Raw genomic sequence first — 26,328 nt, forward strand, 5'->3', positions numbered from 1 at the left:
ATGGACAGCTGTTTCGAGCTCTTAGTCGCTTGACAATTTCATTCCCCCCCCCAAAGTGTTGTTTCAAGTTTGGGAACAAACAGTAGTCACGGGGAGCCAAATCAGAGCTGTATAGAAGATGTTCTGTGGTGTCACCGCCAGACACCACACTTGCTAGGTGGTAGCCTTTAAATCGGCCGCGGTCCGTTAGTATACGTCGCACCCCCGTGTCGCCACTATCAGTGATTGCAGACCAAGCGCCACCACACGGCAGGTCTAGTCTAGAGAGACTACCTAGCACTCGCCCCAGTTGTACAGCCGATTTTGCTAGCGATGGTTGACTGTCTACATACGCTCTCATTTGCAGAGACGACAGTTTAGCATAGCCTTCAGCTACGTCATTTGCTACGACCTAGCAAGGCGCCATATTCAGTTACTATAATTACTATCTTCAAGAATGTATTCTGAACAGATAATATTGTGAATCATGCACCGTCAAGAGCGACGTTCATCGTTAATAGATTAAAGTTAAGTATCAAAACTAATTACATCCGCTTTCTGAATTCTCATTCCTTGTCATGTTCCAGACCTCACATCACTATAGTTCTTCCCTCCTCACGCCATCCTGCGTGAGCTAAAACGCGTGCATTTTGGCCTCCACTCGTAACACTGTGTAGGCTCTTCTGCTAACACAAAATGTTCAATAATATCCCAACCGAATGAAGCGATTATACCTGTCGTTCTGCTGGAGATGTGACGGTGGGCGTTGTCATGGTGCAAACCAACTCCTTTTGTCAGCCGATCCCTCCTTCTGTTCTGTATAGCTCGGCGTAGCTTTTTGTCTCGCAGTACGTTGCCTCGGGTATTGTTGTACCTCTTTCCAGGTGGTCGACCAGCAGAACGCCGGTCCTGTTCCAGAATACCGAAGCGATCACCTTCACCACTGAAGGCGTTTGCTTGAACTTCTTGACATTTGGAGAACGGGAAAGCCGACTTTGTTCTTATTGTTCCATAGTCTCTGGCTTGGAGTAGTGGAACCAAGTCTCGTCGCAGCTAGAGTTAAATCCAGAAATTCCTCACGCTCTTCCCGGTAACGGCGCAGAAACCTGCAGGCACTTTCGATGCGCTTTTTTTGTCTTCTCGTCAGTGAGCATCCGCGGTACTCGCCTGGCAATCGCCTTCTGAGTACACCTCTTGTCCACGGTAGGCTTAGAGACTTCCCCATCAGTTCGGCAATCTCTTGCACAGTCACAGCCGATCCCTTCCACTTTCGTCACTGTCTCGTCAGAAACGGATGAAAACCCGCGGCCGTCTTCGTCGTCCACGTTTGTACGGCCATCTGAGAACTCCCTACACCATATACGCATATTGTTTTACGTCCATACACACTCCTCCAAACAAATCGGTTAACTGGCGATGGATTTCCATAGCATTGACCCCTTAAATCACAGAAACCTCTTCACAGAACGCAATTCACACATACTTGGTGGAAGCGTTGATTTTTCCTACGCCAAGAATGAGCCTTGCAGTGAGTTGGGGACTGACAAGAACGGTGTTCTGGGGAGCAAGGTACACGGCGATGTTGTCAGATTTAAGCTAGCTCTCTCCGTCCTGACGCGAGCGCGTTGGAGACCTTTCTTTATGGACAACCATCGCATAAGCCCCTTGTGATTACGGCGGATGATCAGCAAAGTAATTTCTACCGATGAATCCAGACAATGCTGGCAACACTGAGGCGTCCACTGGACTCGCATTCAGGTGGACGACGGATCTATCCCCCGTCCGGCCATCCTGATTTAGGTTTCCCGTTATTTCTCTAAAGCACTCCTGGCAAATGCCAGGATGGTTCCTTTGGGAGGGCACGATCGACTTCCTTCCCCATTCTTCCTTAAGGGGGGGGGGTAGGACGTGAAACGGGCCGACTTGGAGCAGGATTGGCACCACAAGACATTTTAATTTCCACTGTCTATACTTTTACAAATAAATTCATAAAATTTTGTTAGCATTACCGGGAAAGATTCAGAATTCACACTCTTAGGAGTGAAACTTCGAAAATAATAACGAAATAATTTTTTTTTACATGTGAAATTTCATCATTTTTTTCACTTATTAATGGTAGCATTTGTTGCTATAGGTACACTTTTCCTCATAAGTAAGAGAGATCCTTCGATGAATTTTGCACAGTATACAAACCATACTTAAAGGTTATGAAACTCTAGAATTTTCCAAATCTATTAAAAACTGTGGTAAAAATTGAGGTAAATAACTATAAAATTAGTGTTTTTTCTAATCATGAAGTTTAAAATATAACAGCTCATTCCTTTTTCATAAATTAAATAAATTCTAGCGTTTCATACACTTGTAAGAATGGTATGTATGCTGTGCAAAATTCATCGAAGAATCTCTCTAACTTATGAAGAAAAGTGTACCTATAGCAACAAATGCTGCCATTAGTAAGTGAGAAAAATGATGAAATTTCACACGTAAAAAAATTTATTTTGTCATGTTGTCGAACTTCCACTGCAATGAGTGTGAATACTGAATCCTTCCTGGTGACGCTGACAAAGTTTCATGAATTTATTTGTATAAGTATAGACACTGCTTATTAAAATGTTCTGTGATGCCTCTCCTGCTCAAAGTCGGTCCGTTTGACGTCCTACCCCCCTTAATTCGATGAGACCGATGGTCTCGCTGTTTGGTCTCCTCCCCAAAAGAACCCAAACCAACTGAGGTGTCTTTTCCGCATCCAATGTCCATAGTTTATTACTACGATGAGGAACGTACGCCTATTGCATCTAGTTGTAAACTATGTAGGCTGCTAATGTGTCACGTGAATAGCGTTGCTTCTTGTCAGAACAAACAGGTACGAATATTGAGCTCTAAATTGCCTAACCATAGTAACTGCTTTATTTAAACTGGAACACATTTGTAATCCTAAGTGCCTTCGGGGTTTGAGAAGACTATAGCCCAAAAGCCAGAAGATATAAAGAAAGTAAAGTAATATCAGAGGAATAAGTATCTCTCACGTTTTTTAAATAACATTATAGGTGCTTCATATTGGCACCGTTTAAGACGCAGCAAATACCAATACGTACATTACACGGTATTCATTGAAGTCACTGCCACGAATTTCTCGAGAAGGTGTGACAGCAGGAAGCTTTGGAAATCTGTTCATAGGATTGCCTATCTGCAGGCGCGAGCTGATTCGATGTGACAGTGCGGAGCAGAGATATGCCTGTCCCCCTAGTGCAACTACGCCACGACGAGTGTCCCAAAGACTTGGAAAGATGCCCTATCCATTGACATGTGTCAGTTTTCTGTATGTCGTAGTATTCGCACAGTCTTTTTCTGAAACCCTTAAGCTACTTACGCAAGATCCAGCCAAATTAATGTGACCACTTGTCAAAAGCCTTAATAACCATCTTTTGCAGTGCGGACTTGCAGGAACAGAGTCCGTGAGGCTCTGAAAAGTATCGACAGGCTGTGGAGCCATGCTGACTTCAGAGATGTGGTCAGCTGTGCTAGGTTTCTCGACTGATATCCATGGCGCGAACAGTCCGATCGAGGTGGTCCCACAGTATTTCGGTTTGGTTTAAATCCGGAGAGTCTGGTGGCCATGGGAGTATGATTAACTCATCTTCATGCTCTTCGAGCCACGCACGTACGCTGCGATCTCTGTGAAACGTCCCATTATCCTGCTGGTAGATACCATGGTGGCAGGGAGAAAGTATGTTGCCTACAGGAGTGGACATGATCTCGAAGGATATGTACTTACTCATGTTGATCTATGGTGCCTTTCAGAATGATGCACACTTTAGCGTGCTATATGAGATCTATTATGAAAATATAGATACGTATTTCAGGACGTTAGTGACTTTCGGGAAGAGTGTTGACGCCGCGTGGGATTAGCCGAGCGGTCTAAGGCGCTGCAGTCATGGACTCTGTGGGTGGTCCCGGCAGAGGTTCAAGTCCTCCCTCGGGCATGGGTGTGCGTGTTCGTCCTTAGGATAATTTAGGTTAAGTAGTGTGTGAGCTTAGGGACTGATGACCTTAAGAGTTAAGTCCCATAAGATTTCACACACACACAAGACTGTTGACATGCTCGTCAAATTCATTCACGGTACTCACAGCAGATCTGCACAGCACACAACATTTTTTGCAGAACAAACTTTTTAGTTACCATTTGCAGGAACAAAGTAATCATAGTGGCTCATAGCCTATGTGACAAAAGATATTTTCTCCTTACATAGGTCTCTCCGAACACAGTATTGCATTTCTGTGTTAATCACTTTTTCAGACTCTGTTACAATGGCGTAACGTTTATAACTAAAAATGAGTAAATAGTCTTTTATCACGTACAGACCGATCAAATACTTTTACTATCAACGATGCAGATGACAGGAGCATGCGGGCACACCTAAGTGATGTGCTCCGAGATAGGGCACCTTCATACAGATACAATACACATCACTGGATCCAACTATAAATACCTGGTTACAATTGGAACTCGGTGCTTGCAATCATTTTACGATTATCACAAGTTGCAGCCTTCAGCAATTACACACTCAATTAGAATGTCGTTCAGGTTGGTTTCTCCAATTCTTCCAGCAGTGACATTACCACTTACCACTTGGAAAGACTTCTGTTTGTAGTATTCGGAAGTAATACCAATATGGAGAGGTCAGTGACACTGAGTTTGTGGCGCTATAGGAAACGTGCTCGTGTGGTCTAACCACTGATGGTTAGTGATAAGCAGGGTTACTTAAAATCCGTCTTGATTGCAAAAAAAATTTTTATTATTCATATGACCGGTTTCGGTTCATTCAGAACCATCTTCAGATCTGATATTTCAGTTACAGGAGTAACCCGTCCAAATCCAGCAACTTTCACATACTACGTAGCATGTGAAAGTTGCTGGATTTGGACGGGTTACTCCTGTAACTAAAATATCAGATCTGAAGATGGTTCTGAATGAACCGAAACCGGTCATATGAATAATAAAGAAAAAAAAAAATTTTGCAATCAAGACGGATTTTAAGTAACATTATAAAATCACTGATTGCTGTTATCCCATAAGACATTATGTCTGTTTTTGATAAGCAGGGTTGATATCACGATCTCCAAACACTTTTTATTTTCTACGACCGACGATTAACACTGTCATTACTGCATAAGTAAACTAATTAGATTAAGTTTTGATTTCAAAATTTCCTTGGGTATTAGGCCTACAAGAAAATACTGCCTTCATAATCTTGAGATACAATTTAAAGCCCTTGATTTTAGAATCTGTTTTCTCGCATCTGCCTCAAGCATACTTTCGAAATTTTAAACAGAAAAATATTTAAAAAAAACTGTCTTCACGTTCTTCTACATTGATTATGTCAACAGTTGGCAGTTGTCATTCATTTCTTGCATTATTCATACTTTTCATTTAACCACAGCGGTTCTTATATTCAAGTTGTGGGATATCTTGTTCCTTTTTTCCTCGTTGCCAATTATGAGCGTGAATCTCAATGAATATTTTCCCTTTCGTGGTTCATGTCATTTCTGGTGGATATCGACGTGTCTGTAATGATTGATCGCAACAGAACGTACTGCTGTGGTGATGTATAGGCACGTCATCCAACTTTTAAAAAAAATAATCTCTATCTTACTGATTTTTATTTCAGAAGTTTGAAATACAACTGCTTAGGAAAGAATAGTGTCGGTGTTGTATTTCATGTCGAAGACGTGGCCATTGGAGTGCTAGACCAAATTTTGAAAGGAAGACAAAGGAGAAAAGCCGTATCCTTTTCAAGGGAACCGGCTTGGAATTTTGCCTTAGGTGATTTTGGGAAACTGAGAAGAACCAAAATCAGGATGGTCAGACGGTAGTTTGACTCGTCGTCCTCTCAAATACGTGTCTAGCGTCTTAATGGTAGCTCAGTCGTACTAAAAGTCGTATCAGCGGAACGTTATTAACGTTTATGACTGACTAGAACTTGTTCTACGCAGTGAGCTCGTAGCTATTAGTATCGTAAAATGAATATAAAACTCCTCTTTCTTATTTTACCACAGTTAGAAATGATTTCGTACAACAGCGTTCTCTCAATCGCACATTTTCACTTACGGAATTAAGTGATTCATGGTATTGCATCACAAGGGTTTTACAATGATAGCATACTGTCGATACTGTGATCATCGCAACGTGTGCTGGCATCATTCGTCAGCATAATAATTTTACGAAGGTTGTACATGTACCACTGGAATTAAGCAGTCCCCACAAAGTCGAACACAGGATGCGACAGGTCGTGAGTTAAGCAATGCGACTTGTATTCATTTCCTGCGAACTCGTTATGTCCCATGTTGGCGTCGGCGGAACGAGTAAAAAGTGTTACGTCACAGTAACAGGTTCTTTAGCGCGAAGTCATTGCTCCTAATTGCATGTGAATATTATACCGGGAAGTTGTTACGTACTACTTCCGAGGAAAGTTGGCTTCCGAGGCTTAGCTCAGTTTTCGCTAACTTCCAGACGCTTCCAAAATAATACCTACTCACTCACTGATCAAAGTAGCATAACAATTTTTGGAAATCTGTGGTAAGGTCTTATGGGACCAAACTGCTGAGGTCATCGGTCCCTAATCTACACACACACACACACACACACACACACACATGCCGGAGGAGTTACTCGGACCTCCGACGTGGGGAGCCACGAGAACCGTGACAAGGCGTCTGAGACCACCTGGTAGCGTAACACCTAGTAAACTAATCATATGACAGCATTAATGTCTGTAGTATAAGGAGCGTCTACTATTTCACTAACTCTGTAATACAAAAGATTGATTCCTTTCCTCTCTTTTTTTTCTGGATCTCTCTCAGCCCTTATATACAGAAATTATCTTAGTCGCTTTCGGTTTATTATTCCTTGTTATGTGTTCTGGTGATGGCCATCATGAGATTGAGATTGGAAGCCTGCCACTTGTCACTGCAATCTTCTGGACAGCTGTTGCCGCGACTGCATTTATCTTTGATTTTATTTTGGTCTGATGAGCGGTGGCCTCAAAGCGTCATAAAAAATAATAAATTCATTCGGATCTAGACAAATTCTGTGTTTAACACCATTACCTCCTATTCTATAATATTATGGAACAGCTCTGCGCAGGCACAAGAAATATTCTTATCTCAAGAAAGGGCCTTCAGAACTATCTACAGTGATAGTTCGCTACCTTTGCGTGAGAGGTTGTTGAACCATCTTGGATTTGTTGTTCTTATATCTCTGTACATAAATTCTCTCCTTCTGTGAGTAATGAATTACACCCATTCAAAAGGAGTTGCAGATATGGGATCAGTTTCAGTGTTAAATAGTCTCTCAACAGGGGTGAAAACCTGAATTTTTGCGGGAGATTTTCCGGTGGAAGGCTTCTTTTTGTGGTGCTATTTTTATTTTGTGCAGGAGTTTCTCTATGAAATTCAGGTGCTTTTGCTGTAATGTATTACTTATCTGTACTAAGGCACAGATCTTATTTTGGTGTTGTCACTTAGTTTTAAATTTTTAAATTTCCATTGCCAAGTAACTTTGTTTCGCATGGAACGTGACAGGAAACTGACATAACAGGAATTAAAAAGAGATGTAAATGGAAAGAGGATGCCAGTTGCAGGGACGTCGAAGCTGAAGATTTCAAAAGGCTTAGAAACTAACATCTGAGTCTATGGCTCTTATATACTAGGGTTTGTAGAAGTTCTACAAATGTTTTTTGTCTACGGACTTAGTAATGAAACGTTTGTTTCTGACTGAGCTGGGACCGTCATCTCTCTTTGTCGATTCTGTAGAAGGTGGTGTATCGTCTCGATCATGTGCCCAGATGGAAGGACCTTTTGTGTTTAAGTCGAAAGTTATAAAATAAATGAAATAATTATTTTACCCAATGAGCTTTGTTGTTACGACAATGTAACATACATACCCCATTATAGTATTCCCTAAATTTAGGTTAGGTGTATCATATTTTACAACAAACAACAACGACAAGGCCGGCCAGTGTGGCCGTGCGATTCTACGCGCTTCAGTCTGGAACCGCGTGACCGCTACGGTTGCAGGTTCGAATCCTGCCTCGGGCATGGATGTGTGTGATGTCCTTAGGTTGGTTAGGTTTAAGTAGTTCTACGTTCTATGGGACTGATGACCACAGTTGTTAAGTCCCATAGAGCTCAGAGCCATTTGAGACATTTTTTTGAACCACGACACGAAATGACTGAGAATAACGGCGATTTATCCGCTAAGTGAACATAGCGCGGACTTCAATGCGAGATATTTTTTAATAGTTTGTACAACGAAATTCTGTTTCTCAATGTGGCAGAAAATTCAGAGAGATTCTGGTAGTTTCTAAAGTGTACCGGCAACAAGAAACAAAAAACACCTTAACTGCGTGATAGCGATCATTAAGGTTACGGATGTAAATACCACTTGAGCTGAGTTACCAAACACTGCTTTCCGAAATTGTTTCGTCAAAGAAAATGCAGTAAATATTCCAGAATTCGAATCAAGTAGAGCTGCTAATTTGAAGTAGACCTTTGGTGTAGCAAATCAACTTAAGTCAATAAAGGAAAGTGCTCCAGACTAGATTAAATACCAATTACATTACTTACGGATTATGATGATGAAATAACTCTACTTCTATTACTGACATACAACTGCTCATTTGATCAGAGATATGTACCTAGTGTTGGAAAGTGGCACAGGTTGCACCAACTCTCAAGAAAGGAGACAGATTGTTATATTATAAACTCATTATATAAACTCATATCATTGATATTATAAACTCATATCATTGAAATAGATCTGTAATAAGATCGTATACTGTGTTCCAACATTAAGAAATACCTCAAAGAAAACGACCTATGGACCCATTGACAAGTAATTCTTGTTCTTATGAAACACTCATTCTTTATTCACACGAAGTAATGAGTGCTACTGACACCTGAAGTTGATGCGTATTTCTCGATTTTCCGAAATCTTATGATGCCGTTATTCATTAGCAGCTTCCAATCAGAATGCTTGCCTATAATGGTTGTGCCACTGGTTTCGTGATTTCTTGCATGAAAGGCCACGTTTTGTAGGTATCTGACGGAAAGAATCGAGTAAAACAGGAGTGATGCCTGACTTTCCCCTCTGCTGTTCATTAGCTACATAAATAGCATAGGTGGAAATATCAGCAGCCATCTTACATTGTAAGCAGATGATGCTGTCACTTCCCGTGTAGTAAAGTCATCAGAAGATCAAAAGAATTGCATAATGATGTAGTAATGATATTTTTATGGTGCGAGAAAGGCCAATTGAACCTAAGACATGAAAATTGTGACGTCATTCACTTGAGTACTAAATGAATCCGGTAAATTTCGTTACACAATAAATCACCCAAACTCAAAGTCTGCCGATTCAACTAAATATCTACGGATTGCCGTCGTAATAAAATAAGGACATGTCACAGATCACAATGAATGACTTAGTGGTCAGTTTTCCGATGTATTATTCGATACAGGAAGGCTCGAAAAGTCGTGTTAAAGTGAATTGAAAGTATACGTGTAGATGTAAAAGAAACTACGATGAAGCGAAATTTTAAGTAGGGCTGTTTTCTGAACCGTTTTATAGATCGAGTTGTAATGTTTTCTCCTTGTTACTCAATATGCTATTCTTAGTGTAGACAAGTGACCTCCGTAAAAGAGCACGAATTTGCCCAACGTTGATCTGAGTTGCATAAATAACATGCAGAATGTGAGCAATGAGCCACGGTAATTTACGAATAATCAAATAATATATTAAGTAGTCCCAGTAGTGACCATAATTTGCGCGGATGTAGGCTACTCTGTTTTTTGTGTACTTGCTGCAACTACTTTAGAACAGTTTTCATCGAGCAGTGGCTGAATGAACAATTAATACTGCTTCATCACCCAGCAGTTACAAGATCTGTACAAGGAAAAGTGAGCGTGGCTGTTTATGGTGACTGTGAGGCGCCATCACCATTTGGTTGGCCACATGTGATCCTTCACCATCGTGAAGGTGATGAGGCATCGAAGCCTAAGGTTGGCTAGCCACAACCAGTTACCGGTAAATCTCGATGCAATCTGATTACCAGGATTTAAACGAACATTGTCAGCCGGTTACAGCAGGAGCGTTTCAGTACGAACATTGAAGAAGGAACTATGTCCAGTTTATTTTATTTCTTTTTTTTTTTGGGGGGGGGGGCATTAAAGGTCTTTACATGGATAGTCAGGCAGCAGTTAGAGTTGACGGTAAATTGAGTTCATGGTTCAGAGTAGTTTCAGGGGAAAGACAAGGCTGCAACCTGTCTCCACTGTTGTTCATATTACTTATGGATCATATGTTGAAAACAATAGACTGGCTGGGTGAGATTAAGATATGTGAACACAAAATAAGCAGTCTTGCATATGCGGATGACTTAGTTGTGATGGCAGATTCGCTTGAAAGTTTGCAAAGTAATATTTCAGAGCTAGATCAGAAATGTAAGGACAATGGTATGAAGATTAGCATCTCCAAAACGAAAGTAATGTCAGTGGGAAGGAAATATAAACGGTTTGAGTGCCAAATAGGAGGAACAAAGTTAGAACAGGTGGACGGCTTCAAGTACTTAGGATGCATATTCTCACAGAATGGGAACATAGTGAAAGAACTGGAAGCGAGGTGTAGCAAAGCTAATGCAGTGAGCGCTCGCCAACGATCTACTCTCTTCTGCAAGAAGGAAGTCAGTACGAAGACTAAGTTATCTGTGCGCCGTTCAATCTTTCGACCAACTTTGTTGTATGGGAGCGAAAGCTGGGTGGATTCAGGTTACCTTATCAACAAAGTTGAGGTTACGGATATGAAAGTAGCTAGGATGATTGCAGGTACTAGTAGATGGGAACAATGGCAGGAGGGTGTCCACAATGAGGAAATCAAAGAAAAACTGGGAATGAACTCTATAGATGTAGCAGTCAGGGCGAACAGGCTTAGATCGTGGGGTCATGTTACACGCATGGGAGAAGCAAGGTTACCTAAGAGACTCATGGGTTCAGCAGCAGAGGGTAGGAGGAGTCGGAGCAGACCAAGGAGAAGATACCTGGATTCCGTTAAGAATGATTTTGAAGTAATAGGTTTAACATCAGAGGAGGCACCAATGTTAGCACTGAATAGGGGATCATGGAGGAATTTTATAAGGGGGCTATGCTCCAGACTGAACGCTGAAAGGTATAATCAGTCTTAAATGATGATGATGATGATTTTTTAGGGGGGGGGGCGGTCATCAGTCTTCCGACTGGTTTGATACGTACCACCATGAATTTCTGTCCTGTGCCAACCTCTTCATTTCAATTATTTGCTGGATGTATTCCAATCTCTGTATTCCTACAGTTTTTTCTCCCCCTACAGCTCCCTCTAGTACCATGGAAATCATTCCCTCATGTCTTAACAGATGTCATCCTGTCGCTTTTTCTTATCAGTATTTCCCACATGTTCCTTTCCTCTCCGATTCTGCGCAGAACCTCCTCATTCCTTACCTTATCAGTCCACCTAATTTTCAATATTCGCCTGCAGCACCTCATCTCAAATTCTCCCATTCTCTTCTGTTCCTGTTTTCCCACAACCCATGTTTCACTACCATACAATGCTGCACTCTAGACAAACATTCTCAGAAATTTATTCTTCAAACTAAGGCCGATATATGATATTAGTAGACCTCACTTGGACTGCCCTTTTTGCCATTCCGTCTGCTGTCTGCTGTCATTGGGTATTTTAATGCCTAGGTAGCAGAATTCCTTAACTTCATCTACTTCGTGCCTACCAATCCTGATGTTAAGCTTCTCGCTGTTCTCATTTCTACTACTTCTCATTACCTTCGTTTTTCTTCTATTTACTCTCAATCCACACGCTGTAGTCATTACACTGTTCATTCAGTTCAGCGGATCATGTAATTTTCCTTCACTTTCACTCAAGACAGCAATGTCATCAGCGAATCATATCATTGATATCCTTTCACCTCGAATTTTAATTCCACTTATGAACCTTCCTTTTATTTACATCATTGCTTCCTCAATGTACAGATTGAACAGTAGGGGGAAAAGAATACATTCTTGTCTTACATCATTTTTAATACTAGCACTTCGTTCATGGTCGTCGACTCTTCTAATTCCCTCTTGGCTGTCGTACATATTGTATATGACCCGTCTCTCCTCATAGCTTACCCCCTACTTTTTCAGAATTTCGAACATCTTGAATCATTTTATATTGTCGAACGCTTTTTCCAGGTCGACAAATCTTATGAAGGTGTCATGATTTTTCTTTAGTCTTTCTTCCATTATTAACCTCAACAACAGAATTGCCTCTGTCGTGCCTTTACCTTACCTAAAGCCAAACTGATCGACATCTAGGGCAGCCACAGTTTTCTTTTCCATTCTTCTGTATATTATTCTTGTAACCAACTTGGATGCATGAGCTGTTAAGCTCATTGTGCGATATTTCTCGCACTTGTCACCTCATGCTGTCTTTGGAATTGTGTGGATGATGCTTTTCCTAAAGTCAAATGGTATGTCACCAGACTCATACATTCTAGACACCAACGTGCATAGTCGTTTTGTTGTGACTTCACCCAATTATTTTAGAAATTCGGATGGAATGTTATCTATTCCTTCTGCCTTATTTGACTAAGTCCTCCAAAGCTCTTTTAAATTCTGATTCGAATACTGCATGCCCTATTTCTTCTAAATCGACTCCTGTTTATTCTTCTATCACATCAGACAAATCTTCCCCCTTATTGAGGCTTTCAACCTATTCGCTCTCTCCTCTGCATTTAAGAGAGGAATTCCCGATGCACTCTTAATGTTACCACCCTTGCTTTTAATGTCACCGAAGGTCAATCCTTCCGACAATCAATTCTTTTTCGATGTCTTCACATTTTTCCTGCAGCCATTTTCACTTAGCTGCCCTACAATTCCTAATTATTTCATTCCTCAGAGACTTGTATTTCTGTATTCTGGAGTTTCCCGGAACATTTTTGTACTTCCTCCTTTCCTTCCTTGAAGTATTTCTTTTGTTAATCATGGTTTCTTCACAGTTACCTTCTTTGTACCTACGTTTTCCCTCCCAACTTCTGGAATGGACCTTTTTAGAGATGTCCATTCCTCTTCAACTGTACTACCTGCTGAGCTATTACTTATTGCTCTATCTATAGCCTTAGAGAACTTCAATTGTACCTCGTGATTCCTTAGTACTTCCGTATCCCATTTCTTTGAGTATTGATTTTTCCTGACTAATGTCTTAAACTTCAGCCTACTCTTCATCACCACTATGTTGTGATCTGAGTCTATATCTGCTCCTGGGTTCACCTTACAATCTAGTATCTGATTTCGGAATCTCTGTCTGACCATGATGTAATCTAATTGAAATCTTCCCGTATCTCCCGGCTTTTTCCAAGTATATCTCCTCCTCTTATGATTCTTGAACAGAGTATTCGCTATTACTATCTGAAACTTGTTACAGAACTCAATTTGTCTCTCTCCACTCACATTCCTTGTCCCAAGCCCATATTTTCGTGAACCTTTTCTTCTACTCATTCCCCTACAACTGCATTCCAGTCTCCCATGACTGTTAGATTTTTTCCCCCTTCACATACTTTATTACCCTTTCAATATCCTCATACACTTTCTCCGTCACTTTAACTTCAGCTTGCAATGTCAGCATGTACACCTCAACTATCGTTGTCGGTGTTGGTTTGCTGTCGATTCTGATAAGAACAATCCTGTCACTGAACTGTTCACAGTAACACACTCTCAGCCCTACCTTCCTATCAATAAAGAATCCTACTCCCGTTATACCAATTTCTGGTACTGTTGATATTGCCCTATACTCATCTGACCAGAAATCCTTGTCATCTTTCCACCTCACTTCACTGACTACTACTATATCTAGGTTGAGCCTTTGCATTTCCCTTTTCGGATTTTATAGTTTCCCTACCACGTTAAAGCTTCTGATATTCCACTCCCCGACTCGTAGAACTTCATCCTTTCGTCGATTATTCAATCTTTTTCTCATGGTAACCTCAACCTTGGCACTCTCCTCTCGGAGATACGGAATCTTTTGCCAGTTTAGATATCGTCATGAAACTTCTTTAATCACAGGTTAAAAAAATGGTTCAATTGGCTCTGAGCACTATGGGACTTAACATCTGAGGTCATCAGTCCGCTAGAAGTTAGAAGTACTTAAACTTAACTAAACTAAGGACATCACACACATCCATGCCCGAGGCATGAGTCTAACTTGCGACCGTAGCGTTCGCGCAGTTCCAGACTAAAGCGCCTAGAACCGCTCGGCCACAGCGGCCGGGATTAATTAAAGGCCACCTGTCCTGTAGATACACGTTACGTGTCTTTACTGCAGTGGTTTCCATTGCCTTCTGCATCCTCATACCATCGATCTTTGCTGATTCTTCCTCCTTTAGGGGCAGTTTCCCATCCCTAGGACAAGAGAGTGCCCTGAATTTCTGTCCGCTCCTCCGCCCTCTTTGACAAGGCTGCTGGCAGAATAAGGGTGACTCCTTATGCCGGAAGTCTTTGGCAGCCAACGCTGATTATTAATCAAATTTTAAGCAGTCACGGGATTCGAACCGTGGACCGCAGACGTTTCGATAATTAATCAGAGACGCTACCCGTAGAACACAGGTCCGAATAATCAAACTTTTATGTGACCAACGATGCCGAATCAGCAGTTGGAGCTCGTTATTTGGTACGTAGCTAAAGCGAACACCATTCCTATACGGCCGCGTGCTTAATGTGAAGCATACTGAAAAATGTGGTGTGAAGCAGTTAACGCGTCGGACGAAAGCCATAAATATTAAAGTTTTAGCCATTTATTACAGTTTCCTTGGTATTCGGGAGATTATGGGAATCGAAAAGATAAAGTTTCATTTGTTTTCAGATATTGAAACGTTCGGAAGAAATTTTATATTTTCCTGCTGGGACATTCAACATTGAAGTTAGCTGCCTCTAAGCAATGATGTATTTTTGCGTCCCACAATTACTGATTTTCACTAATAATTGCTGACATATTAGCTTTCTCTTTTGAAGTGGAAATCCAAAAAACGTATTTCTACACTGACATTTACAGCAGCTAAAACATAGCCGGCCGCGGTGGTCTAGCGTTTCTGGCGCTGCAGTCCGGAACCGCGGGACTGCTAAGGTCGCAGGTTCGACTCCTGCCTCGGGCATGGGTGTGTGTGATGTCCTTAGGTTAGTTAGGTTTAAGTAGTTCTAAGTTCTAGGGGACTTATGACCTAAGGTGTTGAGTCCCATAGTGCTCAGAGCCATTTGAACTATTTGAACAGCTAAAACATAAAGAACCGGGAAAACTATTTCAACTAATTAAATTTCGAAATGATTTATACTTTCGACACTGGCACAATAGCAGCAAAACACAACTCACTTTACAAGCACTAGCAAATATTCTGTTGTCAGATTTACAATCTTTGCGCTTTATTATCCATAACCAATATGTTGCACTGTGAATATCAAACAGCAATTTTAAAAAATCTGTAAATAAAGATGATCTACCTGTAAATTGTCTGTATAGCTACAGACATTCTCGCAAAGCTCAAATAAAAATTTTTCGCTTTAAAAAATCAGTATCACAGGTGAAGGAAGCAATTACAGAAAAAACGTAGATCCATTTCTCCAACAACACAAATGCTAAAAATGTTTCATTAAATACACAAAAAGTGCAGCATGCTTTGTACTAAATGAATAATTTTAACGACACATTAGGCAAAGAACCAAAATATTCTATGACAATTGTTTGGTAATAAATACGTGGCTTCTCAGTTCGTTCTTTCACTAGTAGCATAGAAACTGTACTCGGCAACACTGAATTCTCTGGGAACAATAGCAGAAACAACGAAATGCTATTGGTTAGATATAGCCAATGGCATACCACAGCCTTAATAGGTACTGCGCTCAGAAAGGATTAATTTGTCAATGTCCACAAACCGTCTCTATATTTCCCATCTTCCGCGTAACTTCAGCTTCCCAATATTTGCGTCTTTTTTAGGGTTTCGTAGGATCAGCAGACATTGAAAAATCGGCCAAGCAGTTGCAAAACGAAGGTTTATTAGTCCTTGAAATAGGTTTACATATTTCTAAAAATATCTTCTTCAGAAGGAGTGGGTCACGTTACATCACATGATCTAATATAATCTAATGTACAATCATTTGATGAAACAAGGCCCACTCCTGCAGAAGATAATTTTGGAAATACCGAAAACTAGGTCAAGGGCTCATAAATGTTTGTTTTCAAGTTGGTTTGCTGCTTTTTTCAACCTCTTCAGAATAACATAGATGCTGTTTCGCAGCCATGTTTAACATTTTGTCCTATCGCATCACCTTCTTATCCTTCTTGCTGTCTGACCGTTCGATTTTAAAGACCCTATTTCATCAGGGACAGGTCGACGTATCAAGTTAATATTTAAGTTACATACTAAAATCTACGGTCTCTTGGCGGTGTAAAACGTTTAAGCTTGTGTCAGTACAGCCTCACGATACGGTCATTTATGTCAGACATTTTGATACTATGAAACTCACTCATGAAAACCTGTAGGCTGCTTCGCGTTAACCTAGAATCACGGAATTTTGCACAACGCATGACTTAACTGTACAGGTAAAGGAAAAAATCCGAAAACATGTTAAATTGTAATTATATCATACGAAAACAATTTTCATTTTTATCATTCGTTATCCCACTGCCTGCCTGTCCGTCTGTAAAGACCCTTCTAATCATGAACGGATGGTCATATCATGTTGAAATTTATGTCATATATTAAGGTCTGCAGTCTCCCCGCGTTGTAAACAAATTTAAGCTTCCACGTCAGTGTAATCAAAAGATACGACCATTTATGTCACATATATTGATACTCGCCAACTCTCATAGATATCTAAAGCGTACTTCCCGCTGACCTAGGATCATGAAATTTCTCAACAAGCAAGACTTTACAGTACAAGTGAAGGGTATTATGTTGTTGCATCTGCAGTGTTGGTATTGATTCTGCATGTGGTACGTACCGCCTATCTGAGCTCCTCTAGTACGCACTGGTACAGATTTGCTTAGAAGATGTTCCAGTGACGCATTTTCGTGATGATAACTACTACAAGTAATGCTGCAAGTCCATTAGCATCGTTTTGTAACTAAAATTTGCGTGATTTGAGACGAAAGCTAAGTTCATTCTTTATATTGACTGCTTAATCTCTAAAGTACGAAGCCACCATCTGATTAGAAAGTGGGATAGCAGGTACTTAATATACCGATTTTTGTATCTAAAATAAATTTCATCATCTCCATAGCGTAAATATTAATAAATTAAACGCAGTTCAATGGGCTTCACTCTAATGAGCTGTCTGATAGTTCAGTTATGTCTCAGTGATTTATTAATTTACCATTTTCGTGTTTTGAACCTTGAAAGTTAATCTGTTATTATCTGTCACTTTTCGTATGAAAAAGTCAACTTTTCTTTTTCTTTAAGTTCCTAATGAACTGATTTAACAGAAGGAGGCATTTTATCTGCAGCCATAGAGCTATTTGGGAGAACTTTGTTGATCATAATGCACAGAGGAGTGTGATTATTATTCATTAATCCTAAAGATATATAATTTTCATGAAATTCTTAAGTTTTTCTAGTAACTGCTCTCGACTGATGACGTGTAGAAGCATTGGCGTGATAATTATTTGGTGATTTCGTTGAAATCAATTTCGTCCTATGTACGAGAATATAGATAATAAATGCACGAGTGCTGGTTGTTGACACATGGTTGACAAATTGACAGCATATGGAAGTTTGGGTGTGGCCGTGATTCGTGCTCAGATAGCCTAATGCTAAGGCGACAGCTCACGATAAGCGGAAAATCCGGACTCGAGTTCCGGTCCAGCATTCATTTTCACTGTCGCCATTCCATTACACAACTGATGATAGTCCATTTTCAACTGTGAATGTGTTTCATGCATTTCATTAGTTCCAGGTCTACCTCCGTAGCTAAGTTAACAGTGTGAGGATGACTGTCCTGTGTCGAACTAAGGTTCAGTTCGCGCTATTGCGAGCGATTTTTGCTTTGTGGAGGGGGGGGGGGGGGGGGGCTGGAATGGGTTTACTCAGACCTGTGATGGCAATTTAGGACCTGCTTGAATGAGAAGTAGCGGGCCGAAGCGAAGATGATGGCAGCTGGGAGAGTGGTATGATGACACTACAGACCTCCAAACTACATCCAAATGTCATCATTAGCAGATTACGACATGGCGATCAGTCTCTCCCTACTAGTGATCGTTGAAGCGGAGCCATTTCCATCACAATTACGTTATTGAGCTTGTAGCAGAAAAGGTATACCGAATTTAAAGCGAAGAGGTGAAAAATGCCTTCCCGAGTAGCCATTAACCTTTTATTTCAGAGTCATATTATTATATGTGTTATAAACTGCGTTAGTCGTTGGAGGCGATCCGAAAGTTATATTATCCGTGAAGAATCAAGTTGGCCAAAATCGCTGGCAATATTTTTTAATACACACATCAAAAAAGTTTTGCATCACCTCGGTTCCGAGAGTTACGAAACCTGTTCAGAAAATTTGAATAGAGATCAACATAAACATTGCATGTTGTATCACCATACAGCGACACCTTCAGATGTGGTGGTTCAGATCTCTGTACCTCTAATTCCCAGTAGCACGTCCTCTTTCATTGATACATGCCTGTAGCCGGCCGCGGTGGTCTAGCGGTTCTGGCGGAACCGCGGGACTGCTACGGTCACAGGTTCGAATCCTGCCTCGGGCATGGGTGTGTGTGATGTCCTTAGGTTAGTTAGGTTTAAGTAGTTCTAAGTTCTAGGGGACTTATGACCTAAGATGTTGAGTCCCATAGTGCTCAGAGCTATACATGCCTGTAGTCGTCGTTACTATTCGGCATGTTGTTGGGCCCATTTCTACCGTGCTGCAAGGTGTCGTGGTCGCAAAGATGGACCTCGCCACGAACGTCGGGAGTGAAGTTGCGCATCATGCAGCCTATTGCGCACAGCTTGAGTTGTAACGTCTTGTGGCTGCACGAAAAGCATTATTCAACGTGGTGGCGTTGCTGTCAGGGTTCCTCCGAGGAATAATCCGTAGGTAGCGGTCACCCATTGCAGTAGTAAGTAGCCCTTCAGCGGCCTGAGCGAGGCCTGTCATCGACAGTTCCTGTCTCTCTGTATCTCCTCCATGTCCGAACAACATCGCTTTGCTTCACTCCGAGACGCCTGGACTCTTCCCTTGTTGAGAGCCTTTCCTCCCACAAAGTAACAAAGCGGACGTGATCGAACCGCGGTATTGGCTGTCTAGGCATGGTTGAACTACAGACGAGCCGCGTACCTCCTTCCTGGAGGAATGACTGGAACTGATTGCCTGTCGGACGCACTCCGTCTAATTGGCGCTGCTCATGCGTGGTTGTTTACATCTTTGGGCGGGTTTAGTGACATCTCTAAAGAGTCAAATGGACTGTGTCTGTGATACGATACCCACAGCCAACGTTTATCTTCAGGAGTTCTGGGATCCGGGGTGATGCAAAACTCTTTCTGATGTGTGTGCTATGACGGGTTTCGACGGATCTACTCTGTCATCATCGGACCTGAAAGCTACAAAAACAAACATCCCAATTGAAGGTGGCTACCACATGTATAATTTCGTCTGACCATTGTGTACACTACCTCAACGTTGGAATGTATCTTGTAACATTATTAGATGTAAATGCCTGTTACAACTCTGATAGTCACATAGTGGTGTTGAGTCAAACTGCGATATTAAAATGGTAGGGTACTTTAGCATGTCATAAATAAAGTAACACACAATTAAAACAACAGCATCTTGTGCTGATGTCCCAACATAGTCTAATCACTTAACACCACAACTGCGACTTAGCTAGTATATATTTTCGCAGTTAAGTATACATTTGTTAACATAGTGGTGTCCGATACTCGATAAATTGCGATATATGTGCCACGCGGAAACTATGTCTTGTCTCCAGTCTCATGAAAATTATTTTTAAGACTCTTTACGTAAATAATTTAAAATAATATTGTGTTTTCAAAAACATAACGTCATTTTTTAAAGTAAAATTTAAAAGGATATATACATTGTCTCCCCATAACATGTAAACTTATAATAAACGTCCATTAAAAAAATTATTTTACAGTGATCATAGTTGATATTATTCATGAACATAGAGCCATTCAAAACTCCTGACAGAAAAAGGTCATTAAGGTTTAAAGATATGCAAGGCAAATAGAGGCTATGGCCATGGACCATACAAATTCACTCCATGAAACACTATCACATAATTGTATTCTTTGCTCCCTATAAAATGAATTACACCAAATAATATGCGCCAGTGATGCGGTGACCTATATTTGTTTTGTCATGGCTCTGTGTTGATGAATAATCTGAACAATCTTTATTGCAAACTTTTTTTTTAGGTGTCTGTTTATTATAAGTTAACGTGGAAAGGATGACAATGTATATTTCATTGGAAATGTTAAGTTTCAAAAATGACACTGTACAATTTCAGAACATAACCTGAAATAAATTGAACTGAAGAAACTAAACTCCGTCCGAACAGTCCTTGAAAGGTCTAACGGTACTGACCGGCCGCCGTGTCACCCTCAGCCCACAGGCGTCACTGGATGCAGATATGGAGTGGTCAGCACACCGGTCTCCCGGCCGGTTGTCAGTATACGAGACCGGATTTTCAATAGATAATGTTACTTTAAATCTGCGATTTAAAATGTTACGTAAATTGTTTTCAAAATAATTGTAATGAAATTAGAAAGAAGACATAATTGCAGCATGGCACATATAACGAAATTTATCGATTATCGGACACCACCATATAAACAACTGTCTACTTATTTATCTGTGAAAGTACTACACTAGTTTAGTCCTAGTTGTGGTGTCTGTGATTATTTTATGCTGGGATATCACTATAACGTGCTGGTTGTTCTAATTGACTGTTATTCTATTTGTGACATACTGATGTCCCCTGTCACTTTTTATCACAATTTGGCACAACATCACTATGAGATTTTCATTGTTGTAACAAGCATTTGCATGTAATAATGTTACAAGGTACGTTTTAACGTTGAAGTAGTGTACACAGCGGTTGGAATGGAATTGTAGGCGTTTGAGCCACCTTCCCTTGCGATGGTCGGTTTTGTAAGCTTCACATCGATGATGAGAGCGTATATCTGTCGTAGTAACAAAAAGAATTGCTAGCAATCTTGATTCTTCAAGAATACTAGTTATATTACTGTTCGTAGGCAACTTTTATGTGTACCGGAATTTAAATATTGTCACCATCCATTATCGGTTTGCCAGGCTGCCAGCAGCACTTCAGGATCACCTGCTGTCCAACACAGTCGTTGAGCAGCTTCTGCATTCTTTTATGGCAGCAGCTCTCAAACTGCGTTCATTTGAACCCTGGGTTTATGGCAAGATCACTCATGGGTTATGCATAACTTTGCTGTTTTTCTTGTCGTTTAAGAATGTAATTAACACCACTATGATATGAGTAAGTAAAGTAGCAGCTAACCTTCGTTTCCACTTACTAAGTTCGATTCATCATCATCAATTTCTTGGGCATTTGCTCCACTTCAACGCAGGGTCGGCCGTGTTACTAGGGATTAGGCAACGTTAGTGTCAGACGGAGGCTAGATTCCCTTCCTGTCCCCCCCCCCCCCCCCAGGATGGAACTAGTGTACCGCAGCTGTCTGCATCTAGTGTAAGCCATGAAAGATTGCAAACATTGTCTCAAATGTCTGTGAGACGTGTAACTGAGGTGGGACATGGGGACCACCCCAGTGATCAACTAGTGGTATGTGGAAAACCGACTAAAAGCCTCATCCAGGCTGGCTGGCACACCGTCCCTCATCGTTAATCCGCTGGACGGATTCGATCTGGGGCCGGTGCGCCGACCCGAGACCAAGAAGCAACGCATTAGCGCTCTCTGACTTACTAATTTCGATTGTCGGTACGAAAACGACATCACAGTCAATAATGCTGTAGATATCAGCGACTGGATGGCCACTTTGCGAACTCTACAGTGAGGCAAAGACAGCACAAGAAGCGGCTGTAGTTGGTCATTCAAATAGCCACCATTTGTCTCACAGTGCTAGATACAATCTAGTCGCTTCCTTCCCCCAACGGTTTTTTCACAGTCCACGGCTCCCGTTATTGCTTGTCGCCTTAACACCTGTATTATCCTGCCCCTTCTTCTTATCAATGTTTTCCATATGTTCCTCTCCAGGTCGAATTTGTGGACAACTACATTTTCATCCCAACAGTTAACTTAGTTTTCATTATCGTTATGTAGCACCACATCCCAAACGCTTCGAGTCTCTTCTTTTCTAATTTTCCCAAGTTCATGGCTGACTGCCTTACAGTGTTGTGATCTGAACGTACGTTCTAAGACATTTCTTCCTCATATCTAGATCACTATGCAATATTAGTAAATTTATTTTTGTGAGGCATGTCCTGTTTAACAGATATAGCCTACTCCTTGTATCCTCCATGCTTTGTCTGTCATGCGTTACTTTGCTTTCAAAGTAATACAATTCCTTCATTTCGTCTACTTTGTTGTCTCCAACTTTCCTGCTAAGTTTATCGGTATTCGCTAATCTGCTTCTCCTCATTACTTTCATAGCAGTGTTATTGACATTGATATCATTTCACTTTGAATTTTAAACTTACCTAGTGACATTTATTTTATATCTGTCTTCGATGCAAGGATAGAAAAGTAGAGGCGAGGAAACGCATTTTTGTCTTAAACCTTTTTAATCCAAGCACTTCTTTCTTGCTCGTCCACTCTTATTATTCCCTCTTGGTTCTCTTACATATTGTGTATTACCCGTCTGCCCCTATGGCTTACTCCTGTTTTTCTCAGATTTTCGAACATCTTTTACTATTTTACAATTTCCAACGCTTAGTCTTTCTTCCACTATCAACCATGACGTCATAATTGCCTCTCTGGTGCCTTTCCTTTCCTAAAGCCAAACTGATCGTCATCCAACACATCCTCGATTATCTTCCTTTTCATTCTTCCGAGTATTATTCTTATCAGTAACTTAGTAGCGTGAGCTGTTAAGATGATTGTGCGATAAATCATCGCACTTGCTAGCTCTTGAAATCTTCGGAACTGTGTGGATGATATTTTTCCGAAAGTTAGATACTGTGGTATTCTACATACCAACGTGAATAGTCTTTTTGTTGCCACTTCCCCCTATGATTTTAGAAATTATGAGGGAATGTTATCTATCCCTTCTCCCTTATTTGACCTCAAGTCCCCCAAGCTCTCTTAAATTCTGTTTCTAGTACTTGATCACCTATCTATTTTGCTTGAGTACTTCGTTTTTTGTTTAACATTCTCATTGTTTCCTTTCGGTTCTTGTACGTGTTGTACAATACTCGGTTTTCACGTGATGACTGGGTGTTGTGTGATGTCCTTAGGCTAGTTCGGTTTAAGTAGTTCTAAGTTCTAGGGGACTGATGACCATAGATGTTAAGTCTCATAGTGCTCAGAGCCATTTGAACCAACCAACTCGGATTTCCCTGTGATTCATTAGCCCGAGGATGTCAAATTTCTAATGCCATTTTGCATTGCCGAACACTGTTTTCTGGTCAACCAGTCTTGCTCCCATTGCGAAGTGCAATGTCAAAACCGGCCTTCTGCTACCTTTACGTTTCCTGAAATCAAACTGATCGTACCTAGCAGATCATCAGTTTTCTCTTCTATTCTTCTGTACGCTATTCTTGTCAACAGCTTCGATTGATCAGTTGTTAAGCTAATCGTGCAATTCCGTATGTACCTCGACATATGTTCGCCATTTCATTTGTTCAATACTTCTGCCCATCTCACACAACTCCGGAAAAAAAAACCTTTGTTGCCTGTTTCGTGGTTTGTTCCACAACGTATCCCGTTATACTGTCTGCCTTCAAGCATTCTTTTTCTCGGTGGCGAACAATATTTGGAGCTCGAGGAACAACATCAAGCGCTCCCCTCTGTGTATGCCGCGCGCGATTGCTTTAATAATAGAAGACCGGGGAACCACAGCGCGAAACAGTTACGCATGGTTGGCAGTTTGGCGAAATGATTACTTCTCGTCGCTCACGACCTGCGCGCGAAGAAAGCGACAGGATCAGCAACCAAGGCTGCTACAATGCATGAAAAAGCCCTACAAAATACGAGAGACGTCCAGAAAACTAATGAAAAATACTTTTTTGTTGGCCGATTTCGGTTGAAAAATTGCGGAATTTGTTGTGGGCATCCATATATTTAAGAGACAATATCCTGACTGACTGAATGACTCAACATGACCCAGCCCAAACCACTAAAGATAGAAACTCGTTATTTGGACAGGACCTTATACTGCAGGTGTCGTTTAAGAAAGAAGGTTCTGAAATTCCATCCTAAGGCGATGAAATAGGAGATGAAGTAGTTTTAAAACTATGTCGCTTTTAATGCAGTTTTGAAAGTACACCTCCGAAAATTGGTATTTGGGTTCGCGGACAGAAATTAAAAAAATACCTGTCCGTGTATGTGAATGAAATAGTGGGTAAAAGTTTCTTGAAAATAAATCATGTTAAAGAAAGACTAAAGTATATGAAAATTACATCTATAAAAATGGTATTTGAATTATGTGTTAGAAATGAAAAAAAGAAATACGGGTTTCTGTGTTTTAGGCAATTCATCTCCTAAGGAAGTGTCACAGAAGAGGGAAAGTTTTATGATGGACCCTATTATTTCACTAGGAAACCATTTTTAAGGCAACGTTTATGAAAACTGTAATTTGGCTTCTCGGTAAGAAATTAAAAAAAATGTGTTTCAGCCTTTTTGTAATTTCTAACCTGATGGGGGCGAAATACAGGATGACGACTTCTATTGAAATATTTCATTAAGCAAGAATTTTTGAAACTAAATCTATGAAAATTTGTGCTTGACTTCTCTGTTATTTATAAAATTTCCAACCTCTAGGGGGTTAAATAGGGAGTGAAATGTTTTACGAGGATAATCTGTTGTGAAAGCACTTTTAAAGCTGAATCTGGGAAATTGGTTTCTCGTTTGGGTTGGATTGGGTTATTTGGGGGAGGAGACCAGACAGCGAGGTGTCGGTCTCATCGGATTAGGGAAGGACGGGGAAAGAAGTTGGCCGTGCCCTTTCGAAGGAACCATCCCGGCATTTGCCTGGAGCGATTTAGGGAAATCACGGAAAACCTAAATCAGGATGGCCGGACGCGGGATTGAACCGTCGTCCTCCCGAATGCGAGTCCAGTGTTTTTTTGTTTGGAAATGAAACAATAACGTGCCACAGTTTTTGGAAATTCAACCTCTAAAGGGGTGAAACACAGCCAGACATGCACTAACCCATCACTCCCGGACCAAACCGGTAAAGACAGGGTTTGGATTTTATACTGTAAGTATGTTTAAGGAAGGATTTTTCGGAATTGCACTCTTAAGGAAGTGAAATAGAAAGGATTTTTGAAATTATTTTTGAAAATATGGGGCTGTAACGGAAATATTGGAGCCAGGGCTACGAAAAATAATATTTGGTTTCTCAGTCAGAAATTAAAAAAAAACATTTTTCAGGGTTTTTGGAAATTCAATTGCTAAAAGAGTAATATGGTGGGTTACAGGTTTTCTTTTTTTTAATAAATCTTTACTGAAAAACTACTAAGGCATTTGAAAGCTTCATCTGTGAAAACTGGTATTTGACTTCTCGTTTATAAATAAAAAAATACGTGTTTCAGTGTTTTGGGGAATTCAACTCGTTAGGGAGTGAAAAAGGGGATGAAAACGATCAAAAAAGTATTGCATTAAAATATTTTTAAATCTAAATCAATGAAAACTGGTATTTCACATTTCGGTTAGATATAAAGCAATATGCGTCACGGGGTGAAAGTTTCTATGGAAATATCTCCACGAGAACGCAAAAGGCATGGTTAACAAAACCTTGGGCTCCAGCTTTCAGAATCGCTTATTGGACAGAAGTAGGGCTACATTCGGAAAAGACCATGTTTCTACGGCATCGATTAGCTTGAAAACTTCAGAATATATTGCGGTTTGTGAACAACATAAAAATTTGATTAAATTGAAAAAAAAAATTGTATAGAACATACAATTTACTTGAGAGAAGCAGCGGAAGCTAAGCTAGTCGTGGGTTATTCCAGCTTTAGCACTTATCGTTTCATGGGTTCGGGTTGATGGTGGGGCTATACGTAATATTCAAAATGGCGACTGTAACCGAGGCGTGTTCCAAGCAGAGTTGCCACTGAGTTTCT

The sequence above is a fragment of the Schistocerca cancellata genome, chromosome 2 (genome assembly GCF_023864275.1).
Source record: "Schistocerca cancellata isolate TAMUIC-IGC-003103 chromosome 2, iqSchCanc2.1, whole genome shotgun sequence".
Lineage (NCBI taxonomy): Eukaryota > Metazoa > Arthropoda > Insecta > Orthoptera > Acrididae > Schistocerca > Schistocerca cancellata.